General features: G+C 45.0%; 1 non-coding gene across 1 annotated transcript; it reads left to right on the top strand.

Moving 5' to 3' along the window:
* The first annotated feature begins 4078 nt into the window (after nt 1–4078).
* Trnas-aga (transfer RNA serine (anticodon AGA)) lies at nt 4079–4153 on the top strand. The gene has a single exon. It is a non-coding gene; the product is annotated as a tRNA-Ser (tRNA).
* Nucleotides 4154–5494: the final 1341 nt, after the last annotated feature.

Raw genomic sequence — 5494 nt, 5'->3', positions numbered from 1 at the left:
TGACACACCATACAGCAATCTTTTCTAAATCGCTTTGCAGCTGATACTGGTCTTCGGATGACCTTACTAGACGGTAAATTACAGCATCATCTGCGAACAGTCTAAGAGAACTGCTCAGATTGTCACCCAGGTCATTTATACAGATCAGGAACAGTAGAGGTCCCAGGACGCTTCCCTGGGGAACACCTGATATCACTTCAGTTTTACTCGATGATTTGCCGTCTATTACTACTAACTGCGACCTTCCTGACAGGAAATCACGAATCCAGTCGCATAACTGAGACGATACCCCATAGCTCCGCAGCTTGATTAGAAGTCGCTTGTGAGGAACGGTGTCAAAAGCTTTCCGGAAATCTAGAAATACGGAATCAACTTGAGATCCCCTGTCGATAGCGGCCATTACTTCGTGCGAATATAGAGCTAGCTGCGTTGCACAAGAGCGATGTTTTCTGAAGCCATGCTGATTACGTGTCAATAGATCGTTCCCTTCGAGGTGATTCATAATGTTTGAATACAGTATATGCTCCAAAACCCTACTGCAAACCGACGTCAATGATATAGGTCTGTAGTTAAATGGATTACTCCTACTACCCTTCTTGAACACTGGTGCGACCTGCGCAATTTTCCAATCTGTAGGTACAGATCTATCGGTGAGCGAGCGGTTGTATATGAGTGCTAAGTAGGGAGCTATAGTATCAGCGTAATCTGAAAGGAACCTAATCGGTATACAATCTGGACCTGAAGACTTGCCCGTATCAAGCGATTTGAGTTGCTTCGCAACCCCTAAGGTATCTACTTCTAAGAAACTCATGCTAGCAGATGTTCGTGTTTCAAATTCTGGAATATTCCGTTCGTCTTCCCTGGTGAAGGAATTTCGGAAAACTGCGTTCAATAACTCCGCTTTAGCGGCACAGTCGTCGATAACAGTACCATCGGCACTGCGCAGCGAAGGTATTGACTGCGTCTTGCCGCTTGTGTACTTTACATACGACCAGAATTTCTTCGGATTTTCTACCAAATTTCGAGACAATGTTTCGTTGTGGAACCTATTAAAGGCATCTCGCATCGAAGTACGTGCCAAATTTCGCGCGTCTGTAAATTTTAGCCCATCTTCAGGATTTCACGTTCTTCTGAACTTCGCATGCTTTTTCCGTTGCCTCTGCAACAGCGTTCGGACCTTTTTTTGTGTACCACGGGGGATCCGTTCCATCTCTTACCAATTTATGAGGTATGAATATCTCAATTGCTGTTGCTACTATATCTTTGAATTTGAGCCACATCTCGTCTACATTCGCATAGTCAGTTCGGAAGGAATGGAAATTGTCTTTTAGGAAGGCTTCTAGTGGCACTTTATCCGCTTTTTTAAATAGAATTATTTTGCGTTTGTTTCTGATGGATTTGGAAGAAATGGTATTGAGCCTAGCTACAATGACCTTGTGATCACTAATCCCTGTATCAGTCATGTTGCTCTCTATCAGCTCTGGATTGTTTGTGGCCAAGAGGTCAAGTGTGTTTTCGCAACCATTTACAATTCGCGTGGGTTCGTGGACTAACTGCTCGAAATAATTTTCGGAGAAAGCATTTAGGACAATCTCGGAAGATATTTTCTGCCTACCACCGGTTTTGAACAAGTATTTTTGCCAACATACCGAGGGTAGGTTGAAGTCCCCACCAACTATAACCGTTTGAGTGGGGTATTTATTTGTTACGAGACTCAAACTTTCTCTGAACTGTTCCGCAACTGTATCATCGGAGTCTGGGGGTCGGTAGAAAAAGCCAATTATTAACTTAATTCGGCTGTTAAGTATAACCTCCACCCACACCAATTCGCACGGAGTATCGACTTCGACTTCACTACAAGATAAACCACTACTGACAGACACAAACACTCCACCACCAATTCTGCCTAATCTATCTTTCCTGAACACCGTCTGAGACTTCGTAAAAATTTCTGCAGAACTTATTTCAGGCTTTAGCCAGCTTTCTGTACCTATAACGATATCAGCTTCTGTGCTTTCTATTAGCGCTTGAAGCTCAGGGACTTTTCCAGCGCAACTACAACAATTTACAACTAAAATTCCGACTGTTCCTTGATCCAAGCACGTCCTGTAATTGCCAAGCACCCTTTGACATTGCAGCCCATCCCGCACTTTTCCGAGGCCTTCTAACCTAAAAAACCGCCCAGTCCACGCCACACAGCCTCCGCTACCCGTGTAGCCGCCAGCTGAGTGTAGCGAACTCCTGACCTATTCAGCGGAACCCGAAACCCCACCACCCTATGGCGCAAGTCTAGGAATCTGCAGCCAATACGGTCGCAAAACCGTCTGAGCCTCTGATTCAAACCCTCCACCCGGCTCTGCACCAAAGTTCCGCTGTCGGTTCTGTCAACGATGCTGCAGATGGTGAGCTCTGCCTTCATCTCGTAAGCAAGACCGGCAGCCTTCACCAAATCAGATAGCCGCTGGAATCCAGAGAGAATTTCCTCAGATCCAAAGCGACACACGTCATTAGTGCCGACATGTGCCACCACCTGCATGATAATTCCTATAGATGATATTACACCATATTTATGTAAGCCTATTTGTTTTAGTTTTTTATTCTTTGTAGAATTTGTTTCTTTGTGAATGAAAGTAATGCCATAAATGTATTACGCAGACTAACAAATTAGTTGCAATTGTTACTTTATACAGGTATACCTTTTCCTTCTAGTTTTTAATCAACTGTGGCATTATGATAATAGAAGACTGATGGTGATATTCTCTTGTTTTTTTCTTCCTTCATTTTTGTTGCTGATAAGTTTCATTGTGCAGTGTTTCCATCAGATGCAAGTGTAATGGTTGTTATATGTGGCTAGAAAAAAATTTATCACATGAGTTACTAATGTTATGCAATCAAGGTGCGGATGATTTAAGCCTTAGTAACTATTCTGTCTTGAACCGAGGCATCAGTCCGAAACCGCGTGACTGCTGCGGTCGCAGGTTCGAATCCTGCCTCGGGCATGGGTGTGTCTGATGTTCTTCGGTTAGTTAGGTTTACGTAGTTCTAAGTTCTAGGGGACTGATGACATCGGATGATGAGTCCCACAGTGCTCAGAGCCATTTCAACCATTTATTTTGAACCGAGGCAGAGAGCGCCGAGAGGCACCAGAAACAAACAATAAGCCCGTTATTTATGGAGAGGTAGTGATGGAAATTCAACCAGCAGTTTTGTGTATTAAATAATGTCCACTGATAAGGTTGAATTTAAGATCGGAAAAGAGAGGAATAGAAGATGTTAACCAAAGATTGTAAGTACTGAATGCAGTTAATTTTTTCAACTAGACGGGGGTTGAAAGTATTGAAGTAACAAGGAGGCCGTAACAGAAAAAGGTTGCGTTCTTTGGTGGGGAAACTATTGCAACTGTTATCACTAACGACAAAGAGAAATAAAATGGTTCAAATGGCTCTGAGCACTATGGGACTTAACATCTATGGTCATCAGTCCCTTAGAACTTAGAACTACTTAAACCTGACTAACCTAAGGACAACACACAACACCCAGGACAAAGAGACGTACGAGAATTGCGGGTGGAAGCTTGACTGACTGTGAGCCGCCACAAGGGCACCGGCGTGGTGCGGTGGTGGCCACCAACAGGCTGCCGTAACTCATCTCAGCATCCGACGCCATCTCCAGCTGCCAGCACCGGCGAGGGTTCAGACGCCAGGTTGTGGTGCTCTGCCCAAAGTCACAAGAGAAAGTGGGAAGTCTAGTCTGTGTAGGACAGTGAAATCCGTCATAGCTGCGCATCGGCAACCAGGCGACAACAGTATATGGTTGCTACGTGATCGTATAACAGTGGCCATTAACAATGTAACTCCTTGAATGAGATTTTCACTCTGCAGCGGAGTGTGCGCTGATATGAAACTTCCTGGCAGATTAAAACTGTGTGCCCCCAGGCTGTGGCTAAGCCATGTCTCCGCAGTATCCTTTCTTTCAGGAGTGCTAGTTCTGCAAGGTTCGCATAAGAGCTTCTGTAAAGTTTGGAAGATAGGAGACGGATACTGGCAGAAGTAAAGCTGTGAGTACCGGACGTGAGTCGTGCTTCGGTAGCTCAGTTGGTAGAGCACTTGCCCCAGAAAGGCAAAGGTCCCGAGTTCGAGTCTCGGTCGGGCACACAGTTTTAATCTGCCAGGAAGTTTCGTTTAATGTAACTCCTTGGTTCAGCATTGTTTTCGTAGTTTTTCCTTGGCAAACTCTAAGGAATGGGCAAAACAGGAGCAGGCAGGGTACAACCTGAGAGATCCATTAAGACGACAAGTAAGCAACACTATTAATACGTATCCAAGTAGCCACATTTATTGAGTTAAGCAGTTACGTTTCTAGTAAGGCTTGTTGCTGGATCCACTGTCGCACTCATTAGTCCTTCTATCAGCCTATCAGCATTGACTATAGTGATCATCCACACACAGTTCGAAAGTCGTTAAGGTAAGTGTATGAATATATAAGTAAGTACGTTGCCGCAATAAAAGATCAATATACTTGGAGAGACGACGGTGATTTTGATCGATGACGGCGTCATCACATAGCCAAAATAGCTACATCTGTGTGTGTGTGTGTGTGTGTGTGTGTGTGTGTGTGTGTGTGTGTGTGTGTGTGTGTGTGTTTGCGGTTTACGGGCGTTAAACAGCGTGGTCATCAGCGCCAAAACGCATAAAAACAGGAACACATGCTGTAAAGGGACGAAGACGAACAGCGAACAAGGAGAACAGCTAAAAGACACAGACCTGACGCAGTTCCAAATCCTCACATACAGAGGCAAACCAAGAGAAGAAGAAACACACTAATAAAGGAAAGGAAACACAAGGAAAAGAGAACAGAAACCGAAGGGAAACAAGGAGGTAATCGTGACTGGTGGACCTCTGACCTAAACATGAGTGAGCCAGTCACCCAACAGCACATTAAAACCCTCTCCCTAAAATCCGAGACAACAAATTGGACAGGACACAAAACCGTAAGACCTTAACCACAGTCGTTGCGTCGTCTTGCAAACTAGAGGGCAAATCCGGTGGCAAAGAAACCACCGACCTCTGGTCAGAGAATAAAAGACAGTCAAGTAAAATGTGGTGGACAGTAATCTGGACGCCACAAGCACTGCAAATTGGGGGGTCCTCCCGCCGGAGTAAAAAACCGTCCGCTAAGGGACTGTGCCCGATGCGGAGGCGAATCAGGAGAACATCTGCGTCTAACCGATAACACGGAATACTCACAGCCAGAACCTTCACCGTGGTGCAAACGTGTGAACCAAAAAGCAACAATGTCATGGAGGTACACTCGTGCATTCTATAGCCAAGTGAGCGAGTGTGGATGGGGGCAAATTTTGGTCTTTCGAGTGGCTGGGTGGTTCTTTCGGTGAACAGCCACACAAGATGGATGTGTATGCTGGTATCATTGGTCACGTGAACATCTTCACACCCGTAGATGAGTTTCTCGACATCCACGCAGTACAGACTGTAAT

Source organism: Schistocerca gregaria, chromosome 1, assembly GCF_023897955.1.
Source record: "Schistocerca gregaria isolate iqSchGreg1 chromosome 1, iqSchGreg1.2, whole genome shotgun sequence".
NCBI classification, from domain to species: Eukaryota; Metazoa; Arthropoda; class Insecta; order Orthoptera; family Acrididae; genus Schistocerca; species Schistocerca gregaria.
The sequence above is the reverse complement of the archived record's forward strand: the minus strand, read 5'-3'. Positions and strand labels throughout refer to the sequence as shown.